Source organism: Ceratosolen solmsi, unplaced genomic scaffold (genome assembly GCF_000503995.2).
Source record: "Ceratosolen solmsi marchali unplaced genomic scaffold, CerSol_1.0 scaffold39, whole genome shotgun sequence".
Classification (NCBI taxonomy): domain Eukaryota; kingdom Metazoa; phylum Arthropoda; class Insecta; order Hymenoptera; family Agaonidae; genus Ceratosolen; species Ceratosolen solmsi.
In genome coordinates, this window is record NW_011948433.1 from 1,860,171 (window position 1) to 1,875,711 (window position 15,541).

Consider the following 15,541-nt stretch of genomic DNA (forward strand, 5'->3'; position numbering starts at 1 on the left):
ATTTTCATTTAATGCAACAATAGTGCGTAATAATTTTGTAATGAGTCATAAGAATAAGAGTGTAAGTTAAAACAAGTTTTAACTAATCTATCCAGGACTTTTTTTTTTTAATATTTGAATATAATTTCCATTTTTCTTGTGATCTCAAGAATTTGTAGGATATTTATTTTGCTTGCAATAAGGTTTAAGTAAGAGGACTATATTGTTGAATAAATTATTTAAATATTATTTATATTGGAAATATATCGGTATAGTGAAATTTATTATAAAAATTACGATAATACGACACGTGATTATATGATTTATTTACCAATTTAGAATTACATGTAAGAATATTTTTGCGATCGATATAATTTTATATCAAGTTTTAACATGAAATTGCTGTTATAAAATAATGAAATCATTATTAAAAATTTTGTCGGAAAATGATCGATACGTGCATTTAATATATATGACTTAGTAGCTAGTGATTATCTTACGTTTTATGAAATTTATTATAAAATATTTGCATATAGATTTAATTATCTAGTTGATTAATATGAATTTATAAGAAATCGAGCAAAATAATTTTCCTATAGCTGTCTAAAAATATTAACGTAATTGGCAATTAACATAAAATTTCTTTAGTATATTATTTATCGTTTATTAATTTTCTGATTTTCGTTCAATAAGAATAGATGAAAATGTAACGAATACAATGGATTAGAACGAAATGTGGTGTGGTAGGTGTGGTGTGGTGTGGTGTTTGGGGGGGGGGTATATTTTTAGAAATTTTTAGAAAAAAATATGTCTAATTTCAGTAAGGCTATTACAACCTTTAAAATGCAAAAATCAAACGAGAATTAAATTAATTATTTTTAACATCTGCGTAATTCTACACATTCTATACATTCTATTCATTTATATATATACATCTATACATTCTAATTCTATACATTCGTGAAATATTACTATTAGCAGTTAAATCATAACGACTCAGTTCTCCTCGGGAATAGCAAAATATGTCTATTATTAATAGAAATATTTTATAAAATTCAATTAGCTCAAGTAAGTTTCGATAAAATATTCGAGTGATCTTTTAAATAAAATGACGAATTTACTGGCGAATTTACTACTGAAATACTCAGTGTGTAAATATAATCAATCTTGATCTCTAAAGCGAGACAGAGAGAGAAAGTTAGTTTCTCTAGATGCATCAATTATACGGGTAAGGTGAGCCGTAAATATGTAACTACTTATTTTGAAGTAATTAAGTTATAAGGAATAGAACTTTCATGAAACATTGGAAAATAAAAATCATTGCTTCTTCATTTATTTATATTTTATGCCTTTCAAAAGTCCAACAACCATAAAGTTATTCGGTTTTCGAGCAGATGAAAAGTCGATCGGAACGTAGGGGGCAGCGCAAAACTTAATATCACTTGATCGACTTGCTTGCCGAGGAAAGAAATTACTCAGTACATTAAAAATAATGAAATTTGAATTTCAAGCAGCCTCGATAGCCAACGTCCGTAACCTCGCGCATAGCACAAACAATAAAATGGCATTATGTACGAGAAAATGCAATTAAAAAGACGATCGTCGTACGATAGGTTGAAATTCGCGATATCGGCCGTCAGGAAATGATTAGTTCGATAAACGTTCGTTACACATGGACGATCAAGCATGTATTTTCAAAGTGAACATTTGGATGTTCATCGAAAATGCCTCGATTGTTTTTGGATAGTCATCGGATTTTAAAAAGTCACTCTCCTACGGCGAAAGAGACCGGGGCCGAAGTCGAGGGAAACACGAAGAAGGACGAAGAAGAAAAAAAGAGGCGTCGAAATCACTCTCCTTGGCATTCATTCGCTGTCAGGCGTTAATTCATCAGCTGCACTTAATATACCCCTTGGGCGCTCTCCGGGGATTTTTTAATTTATTCCGCGCAGCCGACAATCCCCTCGCGAATTCGCGCCGAAAAGGAGAAAGCTCCGTGTGAGAACAAAAGTGACGTTATTGGGTGGTGGCAAAGGAGGTAGTAGGAGGGGGAGAGAGGAAGAAGTGATCGGAATTTACAGACCATAGTGATTTTGCGAGACTCCGGGAAGTTTTGTCGTTCTGTCTCGCTTTAGCGCGACTGTAGCGGCGGCGATGGCGCAGACACTTTATCTTTAGCGCGGCAGACGAGGCCGAGGCTTCTTCTCTTCTCTTCTCTTCCTTCTCGCGTCTTTCCTCTCGTCCATCGTGTGTCTCGGTAATTTTTTTCTCCCCCCCCCCTCTCTCCCACAATCTCTCTCTCAATCTTACTGTCTCTCTACTATACCTATCTCTATCTTTTCCTTTCTATCTCCCTTTCCATCGTTTTCACGGCCCCTTTACCCTCCGCCCGCCATTTATTTGTTACAGCCTTATCCCCTGCTTTTTTTCATCACTTTTTGAACCCTCTGTATTTTTGTTGTCCGTCTAACGGAAATAGCTATCGTACTATGGAGTATAGGTTGCAACGCGGCGTTGATGCATCGCGACAAAATGTATTTTCGTTGAAGATGGAACTGCAGCTCCATTGCTTTTTCGCGCGATTTGCCGTCTTCTTGCGCATCCACCGCGGATGTAAGCCGCTTGACACCGAAATAAACGCCGCTCTGTCTGTTTTTCACTCGGGGTACGTCGGTATCTTCATTAATGGCTCGGGAACCTTGAAGGTGCGCCGTGACTTTGGAAACCTTTCCTTCTTTTTTTCTCCATAGCTTCACATATGCTCTTTAATCGAATAGACTTTTTCATCGGAGTGTTATCTAGTTAACGCGGAATTCGCTATTACTTGCTTGCTCTGGCCCATTTAAAGGTTGGGCTGATAGGCTTTTATCAAGCCAAAGTCTTGGATTTTAATCACCTTTCAAGTCGATTGGTACCCAAGTCCATTCTTATCAATCAAAAATTGTGAAGATGCAGAACATGAAGAAATCATCGGCTATTTGTTTCGCGTTAACAGAAAAATCTTAATTTTCTCGTTTTCTAGGTTTCATCTACGTAATGACTCCCTCCTTCCATTCCACGAATGGAACAACGGAAAATGTTATAACCGAAACAGCGAAACGTATTTCCTTTTTCTATAAGCGTAGAAATTCGAGTTTCATGCTACATTCGAATGAGCTTAGCTAAGCACACTCTCACGTCATTGTTTATTATAATGAAATTTTTCAGCATCTAAATTAAAGCTTCCACCTAAGATATAATATTGTTTGAGATTAATGGCCTTAATATTATCAGCGAACGTTCACAATAATAATTTATCGATTAGCCGAGAAGAACGGATCTTGTCCACGTTTGATTTATAAAATTTATCACCACTACGCAATTTATCTTTTATAAATGTGAGATATCTGTGTCGAATCGTGATATTTTATAAAAAATATTTTATAAAATAATTGATATATATATATATATATATATAAAGTATTCACATTATATTCCGAAAAAAATATAGATACGAACAAGAGTAATAAAATATGTTTGAAATGCAAAAATTAGGTACAATTTTTACTACAATCGCAAAGCTACAATAAATAATATAAAGAATAGAATTGAATATGCTTCTATTGGCTGTTCGCGTGAAGATATTTAATGATAAATGTTTATAAAAATAATTGCGCATTAGTGTGATTCATTTATAAAAATAATAAATAATATAGAGACAATCGACAAAGAAAGGCATTTGCTCGCAGGCCTTGCACGTACGTACAATAATCAGTCGGATTTAAAAAAAATAATGTTATCGTAAATACAAGCGGCAGATATGATCGTAGAATGTAATCTCTTTTTCGAGGTATTTTAATGTTTTCGAAAAGAATAAAATATCCTTAAATATAGAAAATGGAAAATTATTCGACCAGCACTTTACCGAAATTATCTACAACATCAAAGATTCGGGCTTTATCAAGAAAAGCAATTTAGAAAAAAGCAATCAATGTTCTTAAAAATAGCAGCTCCATTTAAAGGCATAACGTCTAATCGCAAGTCACTCGAGAATTCAAAGTGAATCATCAATTCGTTGTGCTCTACGCCATTGCGATAAAAAGTTCCTGAATTCCGGGACAGCATTGGTTTACATTCGTACACCAAATATTGCGTGTGCCTAATTGACACAGTAGATAAAATTTTCAACGTCGAATTACCGTAATTCACGAGGAGAAGCAGATTGTACAAACTTAACCCAATTCCAAAGCCTAACTGTATCTCCAACAACGCACTAAGGGATCGGGAGTAGTCAATAACGCTCGCGTATATCGTCGTTGTCATTGCCGTTGTCATTGTTGTCGTCGTCGACGTCGGCATTACCAACGACAACACCAGTAGCAACGTCTCTATGAACGTTCAAAAGAAGTGAGTTGTAAGTTCCATGCCAAAAGGCTCTCGCTTCCTTTATACATGATGGTCGGAGTAAATCATCTCGCACGGCAGTGGCGAAAGGTCACCCGGGCGCTAATGTATAGGGCATCAAGGATGACCGGTAGAAAGACGTAACGGGGATCGTGCGAAAAGAAAACCGCAGTCTTCCAACGACGTTGTCGCAGCACGTGACGTCATCGACGAAGCTTAATGCTGGGAGGGAGGGAGGAAGCGGACAAGAGTAGATAGAAGCGCCGGTATCGCGCGAGGTGATATTATCGGAAGATCGTTCGCGACGGCGACGGCGGTGGCGGCGCCCAAAAAGCGTAGCCTGGGTGGGCCGTCACGGGGGCGGAGGCGAGGTTGGCCGCTCGCGCTACGACGGCGCCGGCGCGTCGGCCTCTTTTTTTCCTCGTAAAAAGACGGCGCGCCTCGGTCCCATCTCTCTCTCTCTCTCTCTCTCTCTCTCTCTCTCTCTCTCCCACCCTCCCTCTTTTCTTACCTCTCCTCTGCTCTCTCTGGGCCGGCTCTTCCGTGGGATTGTCGCGGCGCCGCAACAATGGGTACCGTTACGAGCGGGCGCCCAACCTCGCGGTCCTCTTGCGGGCGACGCGCGAAATCCCCGGGACCGCGCGAGGAGGCACGGAGGTACGAAGGCCTCAAGGCCGGGCCCGATTTCACCGCCGCGACGCTACCGACATGGGCGGCGGCCTTTTCCCACGGCACTCGCGCTTTCCTATAGCGAGCGCACGCGACCAAGCGAGCGACAGGTTTCGGCAGGTTCCTATTTTCTTTCCCGCCCTCTCACCGCCTCGTCGGGTCATTGTTCTCGGACCGGTTATTGTTTGCGAACGGGAACAGCGGTGGCGAATCCCCAAGGGATGAATCCGGGGCGCGTGACGACGAGCCAGCCGACGGTTAGGATTCGCGTGATGCAGTCAGGGCCCCGTGTAAATCGTCCCAATTATCGCATTAACATTGACGCTTTTTCGCCCCGGTCGATAATTCACTGGGCGTCTCCTTTATACGGTATTTTTCACTTTCGGCCTTTTCAATTGCCAACTGCATAAACGAGACGCAGCTCACCATGCACCAGAAGGCCCGTGCGAGAGCTTCATAATCCGATTCGTCGAGCCTCCACTCCCATTCATACGTAACGTAATGAGCGGGCTGTCAATTTCATGTGGACGTCGTCGTCGGCGACGCAGTCGAATCGCTCGTACGTTTTAGGGAAGCGACGGGATCGGTATCTACGTCAGCTTCGCGCGCCGCTGAAATATCGAATGTGAAAGCCCAATGTGGCCATGTTGTAGGCGCGCTGGAAATTCCACGAACCTCGACTCTCAACAAAGTGCCGCCGCGATTCCGTCAAAGCACTCGGGCGAATTTAGGAGCACGTCCAGCGGCGGCGACGGCGGCGACGGAGGCCGTGGCGGCGGCGGCGGCGGCGGGGCTTTCCTCGCGGGACGTTGGCATTCGCCGTCGCCACCATGAGAATTTGGCCAATTTTAATAGAGTGAGTCGACAGTTGAGAAAAGGCACGTCGCCCGGCTTCTATATTTAACGCCTTCGAGGAAACCTACGCGAGCAATTACGCCCAACTCTATACAGAAGCTACCCCTGACTTCCTCGACTCCAAAACACTACTACTACTACTACCCCCCCCCCCCCCCCCCCCCCCCCCCCCCCCCCCCCCCCCCCCCCCCCCCCCCCCCCCCCCCCCCCCCCCCCCCCCCCCCCCCCCCCCCCCCCCCCCCCCCCCCCCCCCCCCCCCCCCCCCCCCCCCCCCCCCCCCCCCCCCCCCCCCCCCCCCCCCCCCCCCCCCCCCCCCCCCCCCCCCCCCCCCCCCCCCCCCCCCCCCCCCCCCCCCCCCCCCCCCCCCCCCCCCCCCCCCCCCCCCCCCCCCCCCCCCCCCCCCCCCCCCCCCCCCCCCCCCCCCCCCCCCCCCCCCCCCCCCCCCCCCCCCCCCCCCCCCCCCCCCCCCCCCCCCCCCCCCCCCCCCCCCCCCCCCCCCCCCCCCCCCCCCCCCCCCCCCCCCCCCCCCCCCCCCCCCCCCCCCCCCCCCCCCCCCCCCCCCCCCCCCCCCCCCCCCCCCCCCCCCCCCCCCCCCCCCCCCCCCCCCCCCCCCCCCCCCCCCCCCCCCCCCCCCCCCCCCCCCCCCCCCCCCCCCCCCCCCCCCCCCCCGCCAATCGGACGAGCCGCTACCCTCACTCTATTGCAGGCGTATGGAAGCCGCGATTCGTTCCCTTATCCGGCACGGGGGCCCCAACTCTGGAATCCGAAAAATGAAAATGAAAAAGAAAAAGGAGGGCATGAGGCAATAGAGCCACAGAGCTGAACACACGGGGCGGTACGTGCTAATCGTCCACCTCCCTCTCGGTGTTTCTTGTGCACGAGAGGGAGCGACAACGGGATGGAAATTCATTGGCTCGATAGCGAGGCTCTCGCGTGAGCGGCGCAAAAAACGTCAAAGAAATAGAGCGCTCGAAAATTCTAGGCACTCGCGTGTCGTTCGTGCGCCATTTCTTCTAATTCTTCTTCATCTTTCTTCCTCTTTTCAAGCCGGACATAGGTTGAAAAACGTAATCGTAGCTTAGCCAACCACAGCGTATTCTGGACGACGATTCGTCGATTGCAGCGACGATACCCTAAATGGTTATTTTACACGCGTTTACGAATGTAATGACCGAGTTGCCTTTCCCATTTTGTTTGTTCTCTAAGAGAATCGTGACAATCGTGACAATCCTCATACTTTCAATAATTGGTCCTAGTTGTGACCCACAGCAGGCGATGGTAACGCCGAGGATCGCTCAAACCTCCCGTCGCGTAGACAAATTAGAATCGTGCAATCATTGCATCTCTTTCTAGATGTCACTTGCAGCATTATCGGCCCGATTTTGGATATCTTCCCTTGTAACGGCCGACTCCCATTAAAAACATTATAAAAGCATAAGAAATTTCCGGGTTACGAGTCCCCCTCATTGGCTTTTCGCGTGCATTTCGCGAAATCACAATTCTCGCTTTTACGAATCGCCATCAAAGCCTGGATTTTAATGGGAGCCGACCCATTACCTCCGGGGGCCCATGTTCGCTTTTCCTCAACGTCAGTCAAAGACAACGTGGAGAGCGATATTTTCCAATTCTCCGTGACAGTTTACCTCATTCTCGTTTCGCGGACTCCGTTCACTGGCCGTTTGGGCGCGCTTGACGATGATGGTATCATCGCTTGTAGTTTGGAATACAGCCGAAGCATTCCTTCGCTCTCGCATGTTAATTAAGCTCGCGCCGCTTTGCAATTAAGCAGCGCCTGTTCCCCGACATTTTGGCTCTGCCCCATTATTCGAGGTCGGTGGCTACGGCTGCGCGACTCTCCCCCAATCTCGGACTCGCACTCGACCGGAACCGACAACTCCCACAGAGTGCACTCGAGGAGATTAACCATCGTTCGTCAGCGAGTATCGCAACTCGAGTTCCGACCCTTCGGATATTCGCGCCCGAGAGCACCTAATCGTAAGCCCATTGGCGAAAATCCCCCGCAACCAGGGGAAGAGGATGAAACGTCCGGTGCCGTACGGCTTACAATGGAAAGGTGACGTGTCAGCTTCAAGAATTAAGTTTGCGGAAATTGAGAGAGAGAGGGGGGGGAGGGAGGAAGAGAGAGAGAGAGAGAGAGAGAGAGATAGAGAGAGAGAGAGAGAGACAATTGACGAGAGTCGGACGGACCCTTGTTTCGCCCTTTTCGCCCTCCATATACACACTCGTCTACGGGCGCGACTGATATCGATCGACGGTGCCCGATGACAAATAATCTGGCATTTTTCCTGTCCTCATCGAGCTGCTTTCTCAATCTCACTATCTATCTATCTGCCTCTGTCTCTATCCATTACGTCTCCTCGTCCGGAGATGACTCTTTCTTCTCTTGCGACAAGCCAACGGCCCCGTGCTTTCCCGCACGGACGGCCAATTTTTTTTTTTATTTTCCCTCTTACCTTGGGGAAAGTGTCTGATCTCGAGGACATTTTACGATCAGAAACGATGTTTTGACGTCCGTGAGGAAAATATATCTACACTTTTCTTCACCTTTATAAGTCGAACGAATTGGTATGCAAGGCGTCGCTACGAGCAACACGAGTGATCGGATCGATTCCCTGAAATGTAAGAATGACTCTTAATTTTGAACATTCGAGCGCTCTGTTAGACATACTCTTGCCGGATTAATAAAATGAGAGAGGAATGGAAAAGAAGAGGAAAAAAAGAGAAAGACATGCAACTATAAACTGTGCACTTAAGGCTATCAACGTAATGTACGTTTTCTCGGAATTAAATGCAAACGAGACGAAATTTTAAAGAAACCTGATTGTTATCTAAGAGCTGGCATTATCATTCCTACCACAATATCATTTCATGTTCTCCGACGAAAATCTTTAATCTACTCAACATTAAAGAAAATATGATCGTTTAACGCTCAAATTATATTAATTAAAAGGAGATATTTAACGAGCACATTAAGCAGTACGACGACTCTTAAAATAATCAGGAAAGTAATTGCGCGCATACACAATATATATTTTTTAATATTCATTTTATAATTAATGTACGTTTCTGTAATGCAGTTGAAATTCATATTAATGAGCTTCGAACATGTGACTGTGATCGTATTCCCTTTTACTATATTTATTACTGTGTTAAGTTTTTTTGTCTTTAATAAGGCAAGCATTCTGAAACTTAACGATCGAAGAATTTGCACTAGATATTTTACTTTATTTTTTTTTTTCTTTTTTTTTTTTTTTTTTTTTGCAAATCATTTTCAACGATATGTCATATTTTCAACAATATATATAAAAGGAATGGACGAGCTATTTTTAAACATAAAATACTGAATCTATCTAAAACTAGGGAATTAATAATTTCACAATTATAATAATATTTCATTGTTTATTTTAATTACTGCTCGAGCTCTATTCCGCTATGAATATATTTTGTAACATCGTGTACGGCCTTTACCTTTTAATTAAGAAAAATATTAAATAAAAATCTCAAGACAGAATGTAAAATCGTATGTAAGCCTATTTTTAAAATAATTTTTAATTCCATTACGAGATAATTAGTCCTGTGAATTTAGATATTCAAATTTTATTCATAATTTAAATAAAGATTAAAATGTCTCAGCGTACATCTGCTGTAAAATTCATGATTCGCTCGATTTAAATATTTGTCGAGCATTAGTACAAGGTAGTATTTTGAATGTTTTTTCATTTTTTTCGAGTTACAAGCTTCCCGACTCGTCATAAATTTATTTTCAACAATAAATAGCAGGAGTAAAATAATGATTATTCTATATCTTACGTTGAGTCTAGTGGGAATGAACGATGCAATTGTTAAAATCCAACTGATCACGTCACCGATACATATTCTTAACTACACGGATAAAGTTATTAAATCAATTCAAACGCTTTAAAAAGTATTTTGTCAGCATTGACACGTATATTCGCTACTAACAATACGTAACTGTGAAAATGCACTCGGACTCGGTTAAAAGCCACCGTTAAATTTACGGATAATCGTGAGACATTGGGTTTTGTCCGAAGAATCCAGGGGAGTTGGGTAATAAAGTCACAGGAATGACCTTCGCTAGGTAAAAATCACTTAAATTTCACGCTAAAATCTTGTGACTCTGGCACGAAGATTTCTAACGTAGCACAATCGACCCATCTTTACACCAAATTTCACGCTTGATCCTTTAAGATCTGCTCGCCTCACGTAACAGCGCAACCAAGAATTTAAAGCCAATATATATACTCTGCCCAAATTGTCGAAACAAGAATGAAGAAACGGGGCCCGTGCTCGTGGGTACGAATTTCTGCGAGCCAAAAAAAAAAAGAGTGAGAGAGAAATGGCGGTGAGGACTAATGGAGTGAGAACGTTGGTGTGGAGGGGTTGGAGGGGAGGGGGATAAGAGACCGAGTTTTTTCTATATTCGTGTGTATTCCAGAAGTTTAAATGCGTGTCATCGCACAACGGCGGTGTTATCGTGCACGAGCTTTCGAAAATAGAAAATCTGCTTGTGTGATTATTGCAAGGCCTGCGCATTCTTACCTACAATTCATCTTGCCTAACTATCGTAGTAAAGTGGACAGCGTTTGCGCGCAGTCCGATGTAATAATAACAGGTGCATCCGTAGCGCGAAGCGTCAAAAAAGCTCGTTAGCGCGCTCTCGAGGCTTTCTTCCTGCATGTAAAGAAAGCGGGAGCCACGATGCAGCAGATAAGATAGCGTAAAAGAAGAAATGATCCGCTTCAAGTCAATTAGGAATTTATCGGCGCAACTGCGTTAAAGGAAGAGGCAGCGCCAGCCGTTACGTAGAATCAGAATTAAGAGGATAGATTTCCACGAGCGATAAGAGCCGTGGAGTAGTTAGAGGGGGAGGGAGGAGGGGATACATGTCCGTGCCAGGGTGAAAAATTGAGCGTATATATAGGTATATCCACTTATTTTGTCAACACGCGAGAGCCGCATTTCTTTTTCTTGACCCTCTTCCCCGACGCTTCCATCCCCGGTCCTCACGCGACCACTGCCAGATAGGACCCGGGTGATTTACGAGGAGCCGCACGGCCGACTGCATGCGAGAGCCGTAAAAGACCCGGTGGAGCGGCGTCACGGAGGCCGATGGCCCACGATCGAAATAGCCGCCTGCCGTAATCGGGTGTCCTGATTTTCATAACGTACGAGCTTTAAGGAGTCGGGGCACCAGTTGTAGCCGCGAAATCAAATGCCGAAGCTCGGCTTTTTTCGCCACTGATAACGCGGTGCAGTGCGCGCGCGCGTGTGTGTTGACAGTTCGGGAAATCAAGACGTTCCTAGGCATCTTCACGTGGAAATTATGGTGTATTTGCTGCCTGGTATGGACGTCAGGCTATTCACTAGATATAAAAAGCGGCTGTTGTTCCTCGTTACACCGGTCATCTTCGGCAATTCTGGCGATTCCTCTAGTCTGTAATTCGGCACTCTGTGTGTGTTTTTTCTCCTCTCGTTTGTTTTTTATCAATCGCTCGGCGCTGAGTTTTCTGGGAGGGGTGGCCCACAGTTTTAACAGCATAACCACTCTCTCTCGCTGTGCGGTCTTGGTCCCTTTCTGGCGTCTCTCATTCACTCTCACTCTCACTCGGTCTTCTCTCTCTTTCACGGGATTATAAGGACCTGGCGGTGAAGACTTGCCGCTGCCGCCGCCGCCGAGTCACCAAAAGCCAGCAGACGAGGAAAGGATCGCGGGGTGAGGCGAAGGCGCAAAAGTAGGAGGTGGAGGAGGAGAAGGAGGAGAAGGAGGAGGAGGAGGAGGAGGAGGAGGAGGAGGAGGAGGCGGCCAAAGCCAAGCGGTTAATGAGGACGTTCCGCGGCGCGCGTTGCCCGGAGAAACGAGAGGAAGATAGACGATGGTGAACGAGCGCGCGCCGTGGATATATAATATGACCGAGCGAATGGAAGAATAAGGGAGCGGGGGGAGAGAGGAGAGAGTGGCGACGGCGGCGGCAGCGGATGAGATGAGAGAAGAGGGAGTCAGTCATGAGGTAAGCGGACAAAAGAGCAGGACGGAACGAGTGAAGCCAGGTGTTTCACGAGGAAACGACCACCGCCGCTGCCACACCGCCACCCCCTCTGACTCTTTGCCCTTCCTTCCTTCCTGAAAGATACGCTTGGGCCTTCGTCCCTCTTCGCTCTCTCCTCTCCCTCCCACCCTCGCAGTCGGGGTTCTACTTTTTTTTTGTTGCGGTGCTCTCGTTTTTTCTCTTTCTTTTTTTTCCTTTTTTATTTTATTTTATTTTTTTTGTTTTGTTTCTTTTGCTCCCTGGAGCATGGATGCGGGAGAGGTTAAGCAGTGGTCGGAGGGAGTCCGCGTTGAAATGTGAATTACGTGTCAAAGTTTACGAGTTCTTGTATAGGGCTGGTGAGGATCTTTGGAAATCTCGTTTGGAGGTCGCGGTGGGATGATTGTTTCCATTTAGCTTGGCAGAAATGTTTAATGGTCGCTTAAGCCGCCTGGACGTTAGCGCTGATTGAGACCAGGACCTGATTCGAACGAAAATATACCAGTACTTATTAAAGGCTGCGGTTACCACCGAGCCCCCCCCCCATCCCATTCCCTACGCTGTTTCTTTATCTTTATTTTTTTCTTTCGCTCCACTTTTTTTCGTGCATGTCTTACTCTCTTTCTTTTTTTTCTTTTTTTTTTGTTTGTTTTTTGTTTTTTTTTTTTTGTTTTTTTTTGTACGTCGAATTAAATTTTTTTTAAGTGCAATTTCATTTAAGTCAATCAATTGGTATGCATGGAGAGTGCTCTTCCTCTCGTCGCTATCGCAACGTATCGATGCATTTGTGTTATGCAGAATGAGGGCTAACAGCAGCACTACGATGGAACATATTTTTAAGCGTCAGTCGCATTGATTTTCATGCGGGAAAGGCACTTCAAAGGTTGTGAATTGCGCCAAGGTAAAGGACAAACTTGAGAGCGTTTCTAAATTAGTCGTCGGTGCACTTCGCCTCACAAAGGCTTATTAATAATTGAAAAATGCGCAGGTAGACGTCTTAGCACGCGTCAATTAAACAAACGTATTGCGCATCCGGCCTTAACACACATTTTTTTTTATGAAACGAGAAGGTTGCGTAGAAATCATTAAGCACTACCGTGAATTACAAAACGATTAAATTCCATTTTGGAGGCCCTATCGCGGCATTCGATCTCCTTCCTGATCCATCCTGATTGCTCGACGGACGGGCTTTGAGAAAGAAAGTCGAACAATCGCTAGGCTCGAAGAAAGCATCGATTCCATCCAGTTTTGACAATAGAGCCGAGTAAAAAATCGATTGCCCTTCGAAAATTATCGCGAGTCCTCGCTGCAATGCGGCAGAGCTCGCTCGCGAAGAACAAAAAAGCTGCCCCCGTAAGGTAGAAGGGAGCGCCCGCTCTCTCGTAAGCGATGATATCGTGAAGTACGATCAAGAGAGGAGTAATGGCGGGGGGTAAGGGGACAGGGGAAAAATGATGCCGGCGGGTGGTCACATGGGGAGTCCTGGGCTCGGGGAGGCACGTCGCGGGGAAACGGTGCTATCGCGGAACGTTTCCGCCCTGTGGGTGGCGATACGGCGACAGCGGCCAAGGGGCCGCGAGTAGAGACTATCGAATCACCGGAGTACGTGCCTGCACGGGGGACACCCAGGAGCCGGTAACCCAACACTTGCGGCCATGTGAAATTTTGCGCGGCCCCCGGCGGAGAGGCACGCGCGCGCGCGCGCGCGCGCGACTCCCACAAAATTCCGACATTCCTCGGGCTTCCATATCCATTTCGAGTTGGCCGCAGCAGCGGCAATCGATAGGCCACCGCTCGCGGACCTGCGCAAGGTTATTACGGGGGCGGCACGAGTGCTCCGAGACGGCGATGGCGACGATGGCGGCAGCTCTTCCTCCGCCGACACTCTTACACCGACGATTATAAACTGCGCTCGGGATCACAATGGCACTCGCGCGATATTATCGACTCGGATGAGAGTCCGCGTTTAATGGCGGATTGGCCGATCTCAAGCCGTTGTTATTCATCATTTGGGGATTCCGTAGTATAAGAATGGCATCACGGTTTAGTGGAGCTTTTGATACTGCCTGTCATGTATCACGGCTCTTGTCGGGACAAATTATTGGCACTTTTCAAGAAAATTCTCACGAGAGCATCGGCCTTCCTCAGCGAAAGCGATTCATTTTATCTTTCCAGATGACGTGTCATCTCTCTATTCTATTATTGATCTTACAAATTCGACCGCTAACCTAAATTTTAGATTACACGTTTTCCATTCATTATTGTCATCTTTAGTCTGCATAATGAACTTAAGGCTTAAATAAAAAATAATCTCAAATGTTAATTTAGTTTCTCGGTCGTATTATCCCCGGGAATTATAGATAAACAAGTATAATCCTATTAGAGTAACTTTATGCGACTTGAGCTACATTCAACTCAATAGAAATTCGTAGGAAAAGTCTGATAAAGTTTGATGAAAATCGGATAATTGTTGCAATCCTTCGTGAAAAATTATCAAAATTCGTATAAACTACTTTTTACTAGGCTTGTCATGTCCTCGCGAGCGCGTGTTGTTAGTGTGAGAGAATCGCAACATCGTATTTTAGACGGCGAACAAAAAAGAAAATGACGCTTTCGGAGAAACCTATTAGAGATGCTAATCCACGATGTATTTTATATATTGTCGATATAAAGTTCCTTGGATCAATCATATTTTATTGAGCCATTTGGTATGTAATCTTATATAATTATTGGAGATGGGAAACGATGGAATAGAGTGTTAGAAGACGATCATGTTGAAATCTTAAGACCTACGGGGTCTTGATGTTTGCACGAAATGCCAAGTGCAAAGTAGCAAGTGGCAAGTGGCAAGTGGCGGTGAATATACCATCCGAAGTCTTGCGATCGAGTAACTCACGTAGGCTATATCACGGACGGAGCTTACCTTCACCTTCGCGCACGATCTTGGACTGATTGCCACTGGCGCACACCCACATACCCAATCGCGAGACATGCACACATGGAAATGGGTCACCTGTCAAAATGACAATAAAATCCCCACCCCCGACAAATCGATCGACCGACCGATCGACCAGCCGTACGGCCAACCAACCAACCGTACGATTGATGCGTGCATCGACGTTGCTGGGAAAGTTGGAGGCTTGAATTTCATCGTGGCTCATCGGTCGTCCAATAACCCGCGCTCTTTGTTGCCACATATATAAATCATTGGAATTGAAATTGTCAGGGTCGTCGCATGGCGAGCGGGATAAATAAAGGGGTGGGGAACGAGAGGGGGTAGAGGATAGGTAGTGAGAGAGATTTCGATGGGTTGGGAGGGGTAGGGGGTATATGAGAAAAGCATCGAAACGAGAGAAAAACGTCGCGACCCATGAAAGGAAGCGACCGGAGGCTGCTGCGATACGTGGCGGCGCTCCGCCAATCGATTCGGCAAAATGAACGCGAGAGCGAGAAAGGAAACGATCGCGCGATACAAGGGGCCAACAATGAGGAGGACTCGGTGCCCCGGATCTCTCTCTCTCTCTCTCTCTCTCTCTCTCTCTCTCTATCTCTCTCTCTCTCTCTCTCTCTCTCTCTCTCTCCCGCGC

At 45.8% G+C, this 15,541-nt stretch overlaps 1 protein-coding gene across 1 annotated transcript in view; it reads left to right on the forward strand.

The window, feature by feature from the left end:
• LOC105364620 (pro-neuregulin-3, membrane-bound isoform) overlaps positions 1 to 15,541 on the forward strand; it is a 34,989-nt gene that overhangs the window by 3,705 nt on the left and 15,743 nt on the right. The window lies entirely within an intron of this gene.